At 38.6% G+C, this 19,486-nt stretch overlaps 1 protein-coding gene across 1 annotated transcript in view; it reads right to left on the minus strand.

Annotated features, from left to right (window-relative positions):
• SYT1 (synaptotagmin 1) overlaps positions 1–19,486 on the minus strand; it is a 522,998-nt gene that overhangs the window by 404,905 nt on the left and 98,607 nt on the right. The window contains 1 exon segment of the mRNA XM_005652622.3: positions 8,472–8,576. The gene's annotated coding sequence lies outside the window, so the exon portion shown is untranslated.

Here is a 19,486-nt window from a genome sequence, read left to right on the forward strand (position 1 = left end):
ACTGAAGACATACATGATAAGAACAGGACAGTTTCTGCATTTTAGGTCACTTAACGACCTATCAAAAGGGCACCTCTTTGATGCCATTAAAATTTCCAGCTTTTGACATATGAAGATACGTCAGCAGTGAATTTGGTATGTAGCAATTCACCATTGATGACAATGTACTTTTAGTTTCGTGACTCCTGGAATAACTGAGTTTCCAAGGCTGAAAACTAGGGTTTTTACCAAAATGCAGATAATATATTTTGTTACTCAAAATTATCTGAGTGGTGAACTTTAGTCATTTTCTGAAAAAAGTATTGATTTTGCTCTCATTAGTGAAGAGAAATAGTTTATATAAACATAGAACTTGAGTTTGTTATTTTCCTTCAACACTTGAAATTATTTTTTCCATTGTCACCTTGTCTATTTTATGTGATGAGATATCTGTTGTTTCTTTGCTTCTTTATATTGTTTATTCTAGCTGATTTTTAAGATCTTTGCATTACCTTTGGAGTTCTGTGGCTTCGTTAAAATCTTTGTGTTTGAATTTTTTCATTTATCTAGATTATGCCTTGGAATGATTTTCTTTATAGTATTCATGTCTTTCTTTAAATATGGAAAATTATCAGCTATTATCTTTAAATGGACATCTGGAATTCCTAATAGACATTGGTATGCTTTCTCATTTATTCCTCCATGTCTCTTAATTATTCCATCTCTTAACATTCTGTGCTCATTCTAGAAAATTTCTTCAGATGTAATTCACGGTTCATTAGTATTCTTTTAGGCAGTTTCTTTTTTCATTCCAAAAGTTTTCACTAAATTTTAAAATTTGAAGACTGTATTTTTCTTTTTCATAAGTATTACTTGGTTCTTTTTCAAATCTGGTAATATGTTTTCACAGTGTCTTAATGTTGGTTTCTCTTTCTTCCTTTTTAACTTCATAATTATTTTAATGATTAGTTTATGCTTTTTTCATGTTATTAACATATCTCAAAATTTTAGAATTCAAATCCTCCCCCGTATGGTGCCTGCTTATTCGTTATGTTGGGTAATTCACAAGCGTGGCTTCACTATTATTCATTTAATTGTAAACTCATTTTCAGTTTTTTTTTTCTTTAGGAGTCTTGTGTTCTGTTTAAAACATGTTTCCATGGAGAATTATAGGTTTCTGTTAGTTTATATAAATTCCATTTGAAGGATTCATGCACTGTGAATAATATAAATTCAAGCTCTATATGGATACCCACCAGAGTGAGGTGTTATTTGTCACAATAGAGCTATTTTTTTTCCTTCCATTGCATCTAGATTCATAGTCAGACAAGCTCTAGTCACTTCCCTGGATCAGTGGGTATAGTTTTTGCTGCTTCATCAAGTAGGAAGCAGCTCCCTCTTTGGTCATGAATTTATGTAAGAATTTCTTTTCTATCTTTCTTCCTTTTTTTTTTTTTTAGTAAGCTTTTTTTTGGTTAAAATTTTTCTTGTAGTTGATTTACAATGTTCTGTCAATTTCTGCTGTACAGCAAAGCGACCCAGGTGACTCAGTCATATCATGTTCCATCACAAGTGACTATATATAGTTCCCTGTCTATACAGCAGGGTCTCATTGCTCACCCACTCCAAATGCAATAGTTTGCATTTACTAACCCCAAATTCCCAGTCGAATTTCAGTTCCAGATCTCTAGCCTCCTTAGACCGGAGTCCTGCAGCCATTAGAGACTGAAGGGACCTACCTCTCCCTGGTCATGACACCAGCTCTCCATCTTTATACTCCGTCTCCAAGCTCTCCTTTTCCAACCCTTGAGGGTTTTCAGTGTTTTACTGTTTGCTGATCTATATATTTATTTAGAAATATTTATAGTGGTCATACTGTGAAGGTACGTATATATGAACAAGAGGTGGTAAATGCCTCATCTCAGGTATAAAATGAATTAATAATCAGTGGTAAACCTACAAGCATGCAGTGAAATGAGACAAATTTTACAAAGTTAGGAGGAAAAGGATAGTTTTCTGTCACTATACTACCTGAAACAATTTTATGTCCTTCAACACATCTCTATGTGGCCTCACATTCATTCTGGGTTTTCAAAATATTCTTCCATCTATTTTATGTATTTCCTTCTGGTTCTGTTTTGCTAGAAGATTTTATCAAGTTCTCGCCAATATTCATGTGAACTGTGTTATTCTCCTGGGTATATGTTCAAGATGTGTTTAGCTGCACATTACTTGGGGGTTTAAAGCATGGCAAAATGAAAATTCCTTAAATGCCTAAAAATCGACAAAAAATATATTCATACCAAAAGAATTGGCTCCAGGAGTTCCCATTGTGGGGCAGCGGAAATGAATCCAACTAGTATCCATGAGGATGTGGGTTTGATCCCTGGCCTCGCTCAGTGGGTTAAGGATCTGGTGCTATGAGCTGTGGTGAAGGTCACAGATGCAGCTTGGATCTGGCATTGTTGTGGCTGTGGTGTAGGCTGGCAGCTGCAGCTCCGATTTGACCCCCTAGCTCAGGAACTTCCATATGCCGTGGGTACAGCCCTAAAAAAAGAAAAAAAACGAAAAAAGAAAGAATCAACTCTTAATCAACTAATTAAAGCAGTAAAAGTTTTGCTTTTATTAAGCTAATAAAATAAAAAAGTATTTAACTTCTCCATAAAATATCTTTTAAACTGAAATAAGTGTAAAAATTATTTTTATTATTAGAGTGGTTATACTCTAATTAAATGTTTCATTTTAATGTCATTATTTTTAATAAAGAAAAAAATTAAGTATTGTCCAATTTCTATACATTTTCAAACAACGAGTATATGTCATTATAAATTAGGTAATGTGCACATTCTTAAAAATTGCTGTATATACCTTTCTTCTAATGTGTTTCCTGAGTTACATCCAATATCATCAGTTAGGTAATTTTCCATCGTGTTACCACAACAATTACTGCAAGTCTGTTCCTTTTATATTAACTGGATCCATGTAATCCTTATTGACTTTAAAAGCGGCTAGTCCAACTTCATCCACGGTGAAGTTACTTTGCCAGACAGGCAGCATGACAGAGCAAACTGTTCATTCTTATGTGTCCCAGAATAGGACACTTAGTCACTGGAAAATGTAATTAAGAAAACCTCAGGATCGGAAATGGTGCCTCTTGCTGCCTAGGTTGTGGGCTGCTTGATTCCATAATGGCCACGGTGTAGCCATCTGACATTACTTAGGGCTAGCTATCTGGATTAGATTTCTCAGGCATAGAGCCTAATCTAACATGCAAATTTATACATTTCATTTAACGGGCTGTTAAAGCTTGAAAGAGTTAAAATGAGTGGATCAGACTGATTTTGGTGCATAAGAGACAACAGGAAGAATCAGTGAGATTAAAAAGAGGTGGATCATTGACTGGAAAAAACTTGGAGGAGGAAGACTACAGAGAAGAGTATGATGAGCGTTATTGCTGAGCCCTCTTTTAGTGGGTCTGAATATTTATTTGCTTCTTGTTAGTAGTTGCCTCTTCCCTACCATGAAATCTCCACGAGGACAGAGGTGAGGACACAGGACCGGGAAGACTGACTGGCATAGGAGGATTTCCTAGACGTTTTTGAAAGCTGTGAAGTAGAGACATTCAGCACAGGAATGGACCATGCCTGTCCTAAGACTCCCTTTTGAATGTGGCCAATACTCTCGTATCCTTTTTTTTTTTTTTTGTAATCTTTTGCTTTTTAGGCCTGCACCTGAGGCACATGGAAGTTCCCAGGCTAGGGGTCGAATTGAAGCTACAGCCGCTGGCCTAAGCCACAGCCACAGCAACGCAGGATCTGAGCCGCATCTGCAACCTACACCACAGCTCCCCATAACATCATATCCCTGACCCACTGAGTGAGGCCAGGGATCGAACCCGCATCCTCGTGGATACCAGTCAGGTTTGTTAACCGCTAAGCCACAACAGGAGCTCCCTGTCTTATCTTTACTCTTGTTTCTTGAGAATGGAATGGAAAAGAGGAATGCTTTACACTAAAAAATTTCTTTAAAAAAGTTTCTTCAACGGAAAATGCACCATTATTTTTCCAGTGGGGTTTCCGGAGTGAAGAGGGATTTTAGGAATGTACATAGTAACTTATTTTGTGCCTCAACCTACATAGTAATAGAGATTCTGGCAACTTTTCTTTTAGATATTTTATTTTACTAAAAATTAGAACTGATGAAGAATTATGGGTCCCTTTTTCTAGGATGGACTTAACTTCTTGCTTCTCACACTGCAGGTTAGCCTAGTAGTGAGACTTCATCGAAGCCAGAGATGCTAGATATTGCAGGCTTTTACGTTGAAATTATCAATTTTTCTTTGGATAATGTTAGTCATGACGATACAGTCTGTCTGCTTTTCCACCTCTCCCACTTGTTCGTTAGGTTAAATTAAAGTAAAAGGGACTCAGAGCTGCTAAGAATTCCTTGGCGTCCAAGGAACAGAGAAGGAATAAGACAGATATGCCCTCATTTGGACCTCATTCCCTGGGTTACTCATACTCCTTGTCCTCCATCCCAGGCACAGGTACTTCCTGTTTTCCCAACCATCCACATTTAATGAAAAGAAAGAGAAATAGTAAAATGGGAAACACTAAGATTCAAAGAGAACAAAATGTCCATTTGGTGTACTGTCTGGGGCAAGAGTAGCAAATTTCACAAAGTACCTAAAGTACAGTAGGTATTCAAGGAATATTTAGCAAATTAAAGAAACACCTGTATGGGTAAAGGCAGCAAACGGGTAAATGTGGTCCACCCGAACACCTGATGCTGAACTTTCTGAAAGACAAAGAGGATAGATTTCCTTAGGAAGTGAGGTCCAACGAAGTCGAGCGGTGGGTTGAGTAATTCAGAGAAAAACACGTTGCTACATCGAGTTCTCTATTTATATCATTTGTTGACGTTCCTTGAATTATCATTCATGCTCATTGTCTCTGCTGAAACACTTCCTAAATGGATGTGTACATATAATACACATCTATTGCCTTAAAAATAACTGACTGCACCTGCTCCCCTGAATTATGAACATGGCCATTAATGAGCATCCTCTCTATTTAAGAGCCAGTCGAGTACGGCTCAGCTACCTTTACGTGAGACCACTTTGCCCCTCAGGCTCTAGCTCTACCTCACATTTCTTTCTTCCATCTACTTTTTCTCTGCTCAGGAGGATACTGCTCATGTTATAACCACTCTGTGTTTTCCCAAAGCCTCCTACTCTCTCTTTCTCATTTACTGATGATCCAACTTGTTTTTCTTTGCTGTTTCTATTCAAAGTAAACAAGAATTTTAAAAAATCTGTTTAATTGATTTACTTTTTTAGAATCACGCAGTATTATTTTCTATTACTTTCCACTTCCAGCTCTCTTTTTACAAATCATATGATCTGAGTATAATTTTATGGATTAAAAAGTGGAATATGAGCATCTCACATCATTTATGGCATCATTTCTGGGTGAAAATGTTTTGAGTTTGAAATATTTAACTTTTAAATTAAACTTGTGAAATACAACCCAGTTGACATTAGTGGCCACCTGTATTGTAAATGTGATGTTTAAACCCAGCTTAAAAATCAAGAGTATTTTATTGATCAAAAAGATTCCTATGAATTTGAAAAAGACTTCAACTCTTTCAGAATACATTTACTTTATAAAGTAAGTACATCTGAAAACCTAGAGGTTTTGAGCATTTTCCCCTTTTAGACCCTTATGGATTCCACAACACAGGAAGCAAGAATTAATTCTATGGGTCAGTCTCCGTGGTTTTCCTAGGAAGTCGAATATTGTTTTGCTCTCATCCAGTGTCAGTGGTAATCACAGCATTCTGTATTTTCATGGTTCTGAAGCCAGTTCTTTGTCCCATCCAGCTTAAATGCATACTGTCGAGTTTGGCATATTTAGTTGGCAAACTCTGTCTAATACTTTTTCCATTAAAAATAAAGCGATGAGGAAATTCCCTTACTAAAATCAGCAAATAGGAAAATAGTCACTTATGAATAAATGGAGTACCTTTGGCCAAAAATTTTAACCTAGGTGTACCAATAAATTACCTTTCGAAAGTCTGACCCTGATAGGAGCTGTCTCAGTGGAAAATGTGATGGAAGCATAGATGGGGATTTTAAAGGAGTGATGCTTTTTAGACATATCGAATAATGAAAGAATGGCTTGTTATTTAGAAAGCTTTGTAAAACTGAAGACTCAAAAGTGGAAATAATAACGGCACAAATTACGAATTTAATACCTTTTACTATTATAGAGATCATTCATTGTTTGGTGACCTCGGGAAACTTTAAAATTGATAAACATTCATATCCTTAACATCTTTGACATTTAAATTTTAATTCCAATATTTAAGATTCAAATGAAAGGGAAAACAGTCTAAAATCCTTTGCACAGTCCTAGGAAATAATAATATGTAGGAAAACTCAAAATCCTAATTTATTTTCAATATTTTTATATCAATTGTATGTCTATAGTTTTACAATGTTATTCTCTGGGCTTTTTCCTTGCTCTCGTGTTTTGGAGTAGTAGTTTTTAAACTTTGGAGTGCATTGGGATAATTCTATATACATACTTTAAATGCTGGTTCTAGAGCCTTCTCCCAAAGATGCTGATTAAATAAGTTTGGCATGGAACGCAGGAATAGACACTTTCTTAGGTTGCTTCAGGCTACATTTTGAGGTATTTCCCAAAATATTTGCAGAGGAGAAGATGAAATTGTTTCTAAAAGGCATCAAAGCAAACAAAATGGGAATAATTTGAAGAATTGTATGGTAAGAACCACACTGTCTGAGCATCAGCCATGCCTTTCACTACAAAATGATTGAAATAACCATTACATATTAGCAGTGACAATTATTTCCTAGGAAACTAAAGTACTTTTGATTCCAGCTATATGCACTTTCAGAATCACTGCATTTGTTTTTAATAGTCTATGTAAAGAAATTCTAACAGTTGGAGGGGGTTCCCGTCGTGGCGCAGTGGTTAACGAATCCGACTAGGAACCATGAGGTTGCGGGTTCGGTCCCTGCCCTTGCTCAGTGGGTTAAAGATCCGGCGTTGCCGTGGGCTGTGGTGTGGGCTGCAGACGCGGCTCCGATCCCGCGTTGCTGTGGCTCTGGTGTAGGCCGGTGGCTGCAGCTCCGATTCGACCCCTGGCCTGGGAACCTCCATGTGCCGCTGGAGCGGCCCAAGAAATAGCAACAACAACAACAATAATGCCGAGGGAGTGGCCCAAGAAATAGCAATAACAACAACAACAAAAGACAAAAAAAAATAAATAAATAAATAAAATAAAGTTGAGGAAACTGATAAAAAAAAAAAAAGAAATTCTAACAGTTGGAAAGAAACAAGTTTCAGCAACAACAACAGCTGTGATCCTCTACTGTAATACCACACTGATTCAGAGATAGGAGAAACTTCTAGTATTGAAATGGTTCATTCCCCAAAGGAGAAGAACGTGTATTATAACACAAGCTTACTGGACAGGTTTATTTAATTAGATGGTGAATTCATAGGTAGACTTGGTTTACTTCTGTGCGATTTTAGTATTCGAGACCTACCGCAGCCAACTTCCTCGGGAGGTGGGGAAACTAAGATGCAAACAGAGGAATAAAGTTCAAGACACAGCCTTATACGCTAACATTTCTCCTGTCTCAAGTGAGAACCACGTGCAAGGTGGTTATTTGGAAATCCAAGACTTCAGTTACATGGGCCTCCCAATAACGATCCGTGAGATAATTTAATCACCTCCAATTTACTCCAGAGAATTGTGTTTATGCCGAGTGAGAGGGTGTGAGAAATGACAGACCAAAGAAGCAATTTGATTGGTTAATGAAGAGTCCAAGAATGATAATTGAATTTGATAGAATTCATTAGTTAAGACATTCAAGCAGATACTTTACAACCCCAATTACATACTCGAACATATGTAATAGTCACGACGTGATGTATGTACTTTACTGTTGAACTAGGCGTATATGAAAGAGGAAGGCATGGTATGGCACAGTGAAACGTCAGCCTGAGACAAATTCGGCCTCCTCTCCCGCCCTACCCAATACTGCTGCGAAAATGTCATCTGTACAGCAGGGCACAGAAGCCCAGAGGCAGATGCTACGGCATATTCTTTTCGAGAGCAAGGCTGCTCAAGATCATCTACAGATAATGAACCGTGACAACTGTGGTTCTGAGGAGGTACAAAATGCGCGTGGGGGAAAGCAGAAATGTTATGTAAGTGTCCAGCACCCCACGAGTGCGGCGAGCATCTCAGGGGCGTTAATAGGAGTTCTAAGTTCAAAAGACATGACAAGTACTAATATTTCCTCTACTATCATAGGAACATTTTTTTGAAGTAAGAGATATGGTGCTACTACCTTCTGCACAAAAGCATTCTCCCCCCACCCTGCTGCCATCACAAAGTATGTAAGGGGGGGCAGTGATCATGAACAAACATGTCAAAGTTTGTTTTTTTCCAAATACCTGAATTAGACAGGTGCAGTGCAAATTCCAGGAATGAAGCAATAGGCAGGTGAATGAATCCCGGCGTTTGTCAAACTCCTGCTAGTTCTTGTTTTCCTGGTTGCCCTTGAGAGAGAGGGAAAAAAATAGGAAGAAAATCGTAAAAATGCCGGCCTGCATCTCTGCACTTGTCTTCTACTGAGTATGTACAGAGACTTTTGCTTATGCAGCACATTCTTTATTCACATCCTGCTCCAGCTTCTTTAATTCCTGCTTGTGCTGGGTGCTCCAGGCTAAGATCCAATTGATATGAATTATGTGGATGTAAAGAAAAATCTAGAAGAATGAATGTTTCAAGAAAGCAACTTTCTCATATTTCTTTCACCATTTCCTGTTGCATGGCATTGCTCTGTAGAGGAGACATAGCATGAGCTTCCTGAGAAGGCACCCAGTGGAATTACCACCCGAGGGGAATCATCTCTAAGCAATTCACACTTTGTTTTGCTAACAAGACTCCTTGTTAGGGTACTAGAGCGCTATCCTTCTCTGGCAACGCTCCCCCACCTTTCAGAATTATTGAAAAGCTGTGTCTATTTTGATTTGTGAATCTCTTTGTAAGCAGGAGCAGCTGCAGCAGTGCTAATAAAAAGGAAAGGCACTGCTATTTACCTAGGAAGGACAGTGAAATACTGAACGTACAAAAGCCGCCGCGTTGTGGAGGAGGTGTATCAGACATTTTAACAGTTTCCTTCCTTGCTTGCTTCCTCGGTTCTTTCCCCCACCTCCTTTCCTTCCTTCTTCCCTTGATTCTGTTTTCTTTAACACACTTTATTGCATTGATCTATTTCTTGATACAGAGCAACCTAATATCTTATGTTTGGGATCTTTAAATAATGATTTTAGAATATGAAATTTCAAAAAACTAAAGTAGCATAATTCATTCACAAACGGAGATGCTCACATAGGGAGCCTTTCAGGTATCAGCTGCATCCTGTGGCCCCAATTAAGAATGGAGGTTCTGCAGATGCCAGTGGCACTGATACTAATCAGACCATCCTGCTCTCTTTACAGTTGGAGTTTCGGTTCTCTAGAGGAAGCTAACATGGCAACACCCTGTTATTTGAAGATTCAAGTTTTCCTACCACAAGATAAATGAATACACAATCCCCTGCAGCTTTCATTATATTCTGAAGAGAATTTTATAGTTCCTCTGCAGTTATTAAGGAGTCCTCTTTGCCAACTAATGGACCAGAATCGTTCTGGCATAAATCCATGTAGGAAAATCTTTTGAGGGTCTCCTGGGTTTGGGAAAACTTTCCTTGTTGGTTTAAAAGAGATGCTGCATAAGAGAGCCTAACTTCCTGAGTGGCTTCCAAGCTCCATTCTGTCTGGCTGAGACAGGCAAGGGATGGTTGGCCTCTGCTCAGGCCGTTTCCATTCTAAGTACTTACTGATAATCCGTTATTCATTTTATGAATAGTAATGGTGTATCTATTGTGAACTTTTTTTTTGTTTTTATTTTTTTATTTTCTATTTTTTTTTTTGGCCAGGTCTTGAAGATAAAAAATGAAAAAAGCTAGTTTCTTGCCTCTGAAAAAAATTGGAAAGAAGAGCATGATAATGTGAGAGAAAAAGAATGTATACATGTGTGTGTGACTGGGTCACTTTGCTGTACAGTAGAAAATCAATAGAACACCGTAAACCAGCTATAATGGAAAAAAAGAAAAATCATTCCATAAAAATATTACTAAGTGCCACAGTGGAGATTTAGAATACAGTAGGCATTAAAAAAATGATTTGGAGTTCCCATCGTGGCACAGCAGAAACGAATCCGTCTAGGAACCATGAGGCTGCAGGTTCAATCCCTGGCCTCGCTCAGTGGGTGAAGGATTTGGTGTTGCCATGAGCTGTGGTGTAGGTCGCAGATGCAGCTCCGATTAGACCCCTAGCCTGGGAGCCTCCATATGCCACAGGTACAGCCCTGAAAAGACAAAAGACAAAAAAAAAAAAAAAAAAAAAAAGGAAAAAAGGATTTTTCCTATCCTCAAGGAGAATTCTAAGCTGTCATATGGAAAGAAGTAGAAGACGTTACCGACACTGTGTGTTTATGCTCACGTGAGGTGAGGTGATCAAGCAGCAAAGCCCTAAGCTCTATTGCTCTCTGGAATTCTTTAATAGTTTCTGCAACTGTGGCTTTTCACAACTGGATCTTCTTTTCAACGATTCCAAGCATAAAATGGTTTTTCCCACCAGAAAGCATTAAAAACTCTTCTCTCATGGCTGTAGATCCCAGGAAGTATCTTATTTCTCAGAGCACAACCCCCAGAGTCATTTCTTAAATGTTGGTGAGAATACACGAGTTAGTAATATATACCCATTTTGGAAGCCAAATAGGAAAGATTAAAAACCATCTGTCATTGGGACTATGAGCCTATAAGCAAGCAGGAGGCTTCCTGCAGAGTCTGGGGCAGGAACAGTATGTAACACAGATTTAAAAACAAAAGATTCAACTAAAATCATTTAGCTCAGTCCCATGGTTTAAAGGCTATTACCAGCTCCCACCAGAACCCACTTTACAATGTTGCATAAAACCATGTGTTGCAAATCTAAGACAGTTTTGATAGAATCATTATTTCTCTCAGAAATGATTTTCTAAATGCTTATTTGTGTTAGGCAGGGGGCAAGACATTGAAAGTTCATTAACACAAGAGACAAACAGCTGCCTCTAGTGCCCACCTCACCTTGCCCCCCAGAATTTGCCGGATAATGAAAGGGATAGATGACAAACACATGCACAGGGTGTGTCATGCTGTAATTTAAATTGTAATAAGTTCCCAAAAGGACAGGCAAAAAGGATAGGAAAGTGAGAGTGGGGGAACTGCATCCAGAACTGGCTTCTGGCAGAAATCAGGTTTAGGAATTCACTGGATTTGGGGAGAAGGCAGGGGTAAAGGGGTCGATTCAAGGTGGAATGATATCTGTGTAAAGTCCTGAGGTGGAAAGGAGCTTCACATGTTTGAGGAACAAGGACAACAAATCAAAGGTCAATGTGGCTGTAATGTGGTGAGTACGGGGAGGCTCGGGTGGTCAAGGCTGGAGGTTCCAGTGAGGGACCCCTAGGAAGATGCTAAAGCATCAAATGCCTTTAGTTACTCTTTGAATAATGGATGGGGGTGGGGATTTTTTTTTTATGCTCCGTCATAAGTGACCAGACAGTTTCCAGTGCTACACAGCAGGATATTATTGCTAATCCATTCCAAAGGCAACAGTCTGCATCTATGAGTGGGGATATTTATCACAATTTTAAAGAAGACTTTCTTTTACCTGTTCTTAGGAGGCAAATCTATTATATTGATTTAAGAATTAATTCTCTGACTCCTGGATATTTAATAGGTTTGGGTTTATTTGTTCTCTTCTAAGTCATGCTGTATTTTTCTTTCTAGTACCCAGCCTTACTCTACATGTATGCTTGTTTCCTCCTCTCATCATCACTACCTTCTCAAACATCTCTAAGAGCTAGAGTTTTTTTTGTTGTTGTTTGTTTCAGTTGGGTTCACTGATGTACATCTGGTGCCTAGAACCTCATTTGGCTACTATTCTATAAAGTAGTAGACCAGTGAATACATCTTGAATGTATAAATGAATGGTTAATTTAGAAAATTGTCTTCCTGATGCTAGCAGTCATTTAGTGTTATTTTTCTCTCTCAGTTACTTTTATATGAGGTCAGCTTTGCATGGTAAATTGGAGCATATTAGACTAATAAAATGTGCTCCTGGTGGTTCATCATTAAAGACAGTATTTAATATAAATTTAATATATATATATAAATGATTTTATATATAAATATAAATGATTAGGATGAATTATCTCAGGTTTTTTGACCTTATATATAATCAAGTCGCAGACAATATACCAACAACATTAACTGAGACATGAAAATTTAAAGATAATTACTTTTGACTGTTCTTTATGCCTAGATGTCCTGTAAAGATAACTGCGTAAGAAGAATCTTGTGTGCAATGCGCAAAGGCAAAAAGTGGAGGGGGGGAAGCAGGAGAGGCAGGTGCATACTTACTCCACTCAAAATGTTTTCCCATGTTAAAAAAATTACTTAAGACAGAATATTTGCAAATTATATTAGAAACACAGAATGCAGCGGTACTTTAAGAATGATCTAGTCCTTGGTTTCGTTACCTATTTGTGGGGACTATAGGTCCAAGAAGATGGCAAATTCTCTAAAGCATTATGTAAAATTGTATGTACTTCTGCTTTTGTGCAATGGCATCAGATTCTTTAAAGGCATCCGTGATTCCTCTGCTTGATAAAATGTTCAGAAATGGAAATTCACTTGCCCAAGTTCCTACAGCCTCCTAGTGGCATGGCTGTCATTCTTGTCTTTTGATTCCCAATACAGCGAGTGAAAAGTGCCTTCTTCATCAGAGACAACATACTTCTTTGCTAACACACAGTCCAAGTCAAACCAACATAGCACTTTACTTTCAGAACACATTAAAATAGCATAAAATACTTACAAAAATGTTTTTGCTTTATCATTAGAATGAAAATATGTTTGTTTTTAAGGCAAAAAAAAAATGCCAGGGAGAAATCTTTTACCATATCAGTGTGAAATAAGGGCCACAAAGAATTTTATGTAATTTTTATTTGTAGATTGATCAGAAAAAGAGAGTTTGAAAAACTTGGCTCTCTTGTCTGACTTAATCCACAAAACAGTGCATCTACTTTTATCTTTTACTAAAAAAATTACTTCTAAAATCTCGACATAGAACACACTGAATTTTAACAACCTATTTGTGCTCAACTGATGGGCTTCAGGTTGTCTATTCCTTCGTTAGTGGGGGCAAATGAATACATCCCTCTTTTTCTTTGGTAAATGTATTTGCAACTTTGAGTTAAAATTATTCAAAAGAGGTTTGGATTTAATCATAAGATAAATTTAGTCAGGAAAGGAATCTAGTCTAGAGATTTGCTAAGTCTGGCCATCATGCACGTGATCTATTTTTTCAGTATGTTAACTTCTACACAACAAACTAGCCACACTGAACTACTGTCAGAATTTAGGTGAACTCTGATCTGTAGTGCAAGTGAAAGTCATTGGGAAGACAGGCTTAGGAAAAGCACACAAGCAGGGAAGATAGATTATCTAACATTATATAGGACTAAAGACAATTTTAAGGTACTGAGTCAGTCATGGCCTCAATTTATTACAACCACTGAAGATACATTATAATTATCCTTGGACTGAATAAACCAAAAGATTAACATTTTATTCTGCACAGCAATCTGTACAGATCAAGTGCCTGCAGATTTTCCTACATGATTTGAATGTAGCAGGGAAAGAAAACAAACAATAAATCATAGACAAGGTTAGAAATATATTATTTTATTTTTTATCTTTTTAGGGCTGTGCCAGAGGTGTATGGAAGTTCCCAGGCTAGGAGTCGAATCAGAGCTGCAGCTGCCAGCCCACACCACAACCACAGGAACACCAGATCCGAGCCGCATTTGCGACCTACAGCACAGCTCATAGCAACACCAGATTCTTAACCCACTGCGTGAGGCCAGAGATCGAGCCCACATCCTTATGGATACTAGCTGAGTTCATTGCTAAGCCATGATGGGAACTCCCAAGGTTAGAAATCTAGAGACACAAAATGTTAGAACCAGCTGAATACTGCAATATTCTTAGATTTTCTTGTTTGTGTCGAAGGTACTCAATACAGTTTTCAAAGAAGCATAATTTATTAACATTTGTGCTATTTAATAAATTTGAACTTTTAAAGTTTGAAAAATATTTATATTGTTATCATTATATATAATTTAGTATTTTGCTATACATGCAATTTAAGAAAAAAAATGAATGAAATTTAAAGAAAAAGATGAATCCTGTATGAAAAAAGTTTGAATGATATTTATAGTAAAGGACCAAACTGATCTTTCACAGATGGTTACTTTTTGGTTGTCACTGGGTTCTGTCTTCAGACCTTCCTAGGTGTAACCCTCAATTCATCTAAAAAACTGAGTAATAATAATGATCTGAAAGTGCTACTTTGAGAATTGCATAAATTAATCCACTTGAAATGTTAGCACATAATAAATCCTGTTGCGTTGGGTAGTGTTAACATTACTGTTACATTACTGCTACAATGCTGATATAATTTTTCTTTTGAATAGCAAATTAACACAGTTTCAAACCTAAGACACTGCAGCCTAAAAGTTTCTCCTCCTGAACGCGGAAAGCACATGTAATTATGGTATATTAGGGTGTACATCACTGTAGAGACTGTTACTCAATTTTTTATACGTATGTCATATTTCCTTATCTTGCCTCTAGGTCTCTTGAGGGAAAGAACTGTCTTATGAATTCATCTTTCCCTTCCTTTGTTCTCTGTCTCCTTTCCTCCTCCTCTCTATCTCCACTTGCTTACAGAGCACCTCCTTTGTGCTAGGCACCTCTGCAGGTGTGAAGTTACAGAGGCACACAGGACAGACCAAGTCTCTGCCTTCCTGTTGCTTAAGTTCTTATAAAGTTTGATCAAAACTGTTACTACTGCATTTGCTAAGTTCCATACCAGTGCCAATATTGGAGTGACACATGCAAAAATAAAGACACAAGCACACCTCTCTCTGGTGTGCTGTTGAAGGCTATCTGGTCGTACATCATTTGTCGAGTCCTTTCTGTTCTATGAAGACGGTAAGACTGTTCTCCCCGTCTCCAACCTCCTTTCTCCACACTCTCCTCCATTCTACATCAGTCAAATCCAACTTCTGGGAGTTCCTGCCATGGCTCAGGGGAAACGAATCCAACTAGGAACAATGAGGACACAGGTTCAATCCCTGGATGTGCTCACTGGGTTAAGGATCCGGTGTTGCCGTGAGCTGTGGTGTAGGTCGCAGACGTGGCTTGGATCTCGCATTGCTGTGGCTGTGGTGTAGGACGGCAGCTGCAGCTCCTATTCGACTCCTAGCCTGGGAACCTGCACATACTGCAAGTGCAGCCCTAAAGAGGAAAAAAAAAAAAATCAAGCTTCTCGAATAAGTGCATCTATTCCCTCCAATCCACACTTGACCTATTCCTACTCCAATTCCTTACCGTGGCCCATAAGCCTTTTCTGGCCTCGTCTGCCTTCCTATCCCTGTCTTACTCAGTCATCTCTCAACACACTGGCCACTCCTCTGGCTCCGCAAACCACGGTGCTGCCCAGGCTTTTGTGCTTGCTCTTCTCTCTGCCACTCATGACCTTCTTCTGGATACGCTCTTGACTCGTCCTCTGTTTATCCAATGTCACCTCTGCAGGGAAGCCTTCACTGCCACTGCACCCATTCCCTCTGTGCATAATACTTATCAAGACCTGATATTACAGACTTTTGTCTATGCGCCTTTTGCTTGTTTGTCTCCCTCTTGCCACAACTCATGAAGGCAGACATTTCTGTCTTATTTGTGTCCATTAAATGAGCACCTTGGATCACATCTGGCCCATATGGTCATTCTATAAACATCTGCTGAATGAATGGGTTCTTCATGTTTCAGTTTAGATATTTTGTTTGCTAAAATATTACTGAATCCCACACTGGCATGGTTCCCTTAAAGTCTAGGTGAGGTGTCCTGTCTAATTGTTTGAGTCTGCCCTGCACCATGCCTGGCACAGACTGGACAAATACTTGGCTTTCTTCTAGGTAACGTGTATAGTGAAGATCCTTTTAGGCCTATTTTCCTTCCAGAATTCAGAGTAAACTAAGAGACGATATAAGCTATTCTTTTCAAATTTGTTATAAATATACATGGAAGACTCTGAGATTCATAGATGAAATTTTCAATGAAATGGTATAGAATTCCACCCTCTTGGAGTTCCCATCGTGGTGCAGTGGTTAACGAATCCGACTAGGAACCATGAGGTTGCGGGTTCGGTCCCTGCCCTTGCTCAGTGGGTTAACGATCCGGCATTGCCGTGAGCTGTGGTGTAGGTTGCAGACTCGGCTCGGATCCCGCGTTGCTGTGGCTCTGGCGTAGGCCTGTGGCTACAGCTCCGATTAGACCCCTAGCCTGGGAACCTCCATATGCCACGGGAGCGACCCAAGAAATGACAAAAAGACAAAAAAAAAAAAAAAAAAAAAAAAAAGAATTCCATCCTCTTGAATTAATTTCATCCTGTTTCCTTGGGCACTGCTGATAAAATGTTCCCTCTGTATATTTCAGAGATTCCAAAATTTATTTTGGGGAGGCTGCAGTGAGAGAAGTACAGTTTCTTATGAGAATCTCATGAGTCTTCCAAAAAATTTTTACACACAAGCAATACATTACTTATGCTTTTAAAAGATTGAAACTAACCTGAAGCCCCAAATAGACTCCTATTCTGTGGATCTTAGGGTAAGAATCTTTATTCTTTATCTTCTATATTTTTGTTTTGTTCATTCTTCTCCATACTAAGCCAAAATATTAGTTTCACATCACCCACCCTTTTAAACATACATTCACTTTCCTCCTCTCTACTAAAAACATCATATGAACTTTTCTGCATTTACTTCCATATTGCTATTAAATCTTCAGCAATCTGCCTTCCTCATTCATTACGCTAAAGTCATCATGCACGTCATGATTATCAGATTCAACACTTAACTATCAATTTTCAACTTCTCTACATTTTTGAGATTGCTCAGCACCATTCCACCAATTCAAAACTCTGGTTTTGGTTTTTTTTTTGTAGTTCTGTTCCGTTGTTGTCCTTTTCTGCTTCCTTCTCACTATACTCTAGACCCAAATTTCCTCCTGATGGTTATCTTCTTATAGATGTCCTACTGGTATATTAAACCCACAACCCCCAAATGAAATGCTGCACATCTTCCCTACAGCCTTTTCTTATTTTGTGTTCCCTGGCTTAGGATGTGATAAGAAAACAGAAATTCATCTTTCACTCCACCTAATTTCCACTCCCACATCTGATGAAGTGTCACATATTATTGATTCTTCCCCTGAAATGTCCCTGATATTCTTTCCCTTCTATTCTCTCGGTCCACTGACTAATCAGGCTCTCATCATGTTATTGCCTATGTGTGCTTTAGCTTCGTAACTGATGTCTTCCCTTTAATATCCTGCCACTTCATTCCAAGTCCAGAGTGCCCTGCCCTCTAGCCTTGCTCTTCTTACAATATCAGAGCACTCTGTGTTGCTGTTAAAAGGCTTGCTTTATTCTCCCAAGTACTGAAGTTGACTGTACACAAGTCTCCTTTTGCCATAAGATGATTAATGCCTCAAGGGGAGAAACGATATTTTAGCCTCTTTTATATCCTTCACAGCATCCCCACGCCACAGTCCACACTTAATAAATATTTGTTAAATCAAGCATAAACCGTGTGAAAATAAAACAAGTCAGAAAATACGTCATCACCGTGTTGCATGGGGTGAGTTGCTCCTCTCTACTGTAACACAAGGAAATAAAACTGTATCGTTGTCCCTAATAGTTTATGCTCAAACATTAGCTGATGATTTATTTGCTATCCTTGACATTTGGTTTTGAACAAAGGAATTGTTCAATGATACACTGGAAAAATTAAAGCGAGTAGAAACATATATTGACTTAAGTAGTTATATATAATTAGAAGGCAAAGATTATTTCACTTAAGTTTCTCCCAGGAGTTATTAGCAAGACAAGGCTTTTATGAATATTAACTTTTTTGAGTATTTTAGATGTGTAAAAAGAACACAGGAGGACTACCTTCTCCAATATGATATCAAAACCATCTAAAAGGGGATTAAGCCACATTTTGGGTTTTGAATCACAGCTCTGGATTCTGTCTAAGGCTCTATAAACAGAAGGTGACTTACCTTGTCAATGTTTTTACTCTAACTTACTTGAAACAAGTGATATGACAGAACATTTGACATGTGTTCTGTGAAAAGTGAGAGGTGTGATGTGAGAAGAAATGACTCCTTTGCCAGGCAAAGAGACAGACAAGGTGGTACAGCAGGAAGACTGTGGGCATTTCGGAGTAGACAGGCTTAGAATTAAGTTATGACTTTAAAATCTCAAGGGAATTGTTCAAACTCCTGAGTTCTCTCATCTTTAAAATGATGACATTGGTGCCAGTCTTAGAATGACGAGGATGGAATGAGATGAAGTATGACATGAATGATTAAGGGACAGAAATGCTTCATGATCAGCACATATTTGTCCCTTCCCACTTCCCTGTCTTCTAACAGAACATAAGATAGTCAAAAAATGTAAACTCTGAATTAATAACTTAGATTTCATAATGTCACGTCCTCAAGAACACGTACTGATGATGTTCGACCAGGTCCCGGGAAACACAGTATCTTTGGCAATGACTCTCACACAAGGGCCTGGAGAACAGTCTTGGTCCCAGTGTCGGCTCCAGGACTCATGCTGTGACATCACTGCCCAGGGGTTGGCCCCGGGTCACACCTGTGCTATATTGGAAGACTGCTTCCTCTAAAACGTAACTGAAAGAATGTTCAATTTACCAGGGACGTCAGGTGTCAGGAGGACTGGATGTAGATTCCAGGGGGAAGTGTGTACTTGTTTTAGATTTAAACATCTTGTGTTTGAAATACCAGTAGGTCAACCAAGCGCAGAAATCCAGAAGGGAGCAGAAAAAGAGCATCAAAGACTCTACGCTCCAGGAGAGCAGGGATTGGGTGGCGTCTTGTTTGTTCCATGTTCTGTCTCTCTGCTCATGCTCTCTGCTCAATCAGTAACAACAGCGACAACGACTAATCTAAGAAAATTCTTATTAAGGGAACACGTATTACGCACCAGGTTCTATTCCAAGAATTTTGCCAATGTAGTTAGTGCTCATGATTATGCCACGGACTACGAGAAACTGAGGCACAGAGAACCTCAGAATTTTATTTATATCGAGGCACCTCCTCCATGTCACATCACCCATAAGCACAGCTGACATTCACACCCAAGCATTTTGTCCTCAAAGCCCACACTCGTAACTACCCTTTCTAACTGGCAAAACTAAGGAATAAAAAACAAGTTTGAGCGCTGAGGAT

The sequence above is a fragment of the Sus scrofa genome, chromosome 5 (assembly GCF_000003025.6).
Source record: "Sus scrofa isolate TJ Tabasco breed Duroc chromosome 5, Sscrofa11.1, whole genome shotgun sequence".
Taxonomy (NCBI): domain Eukaryota; kingdom Metazoa; phylum Chordata; class Mammalia; order Artiodactyla; family Suidae; genus Sus; species Sus scrofa.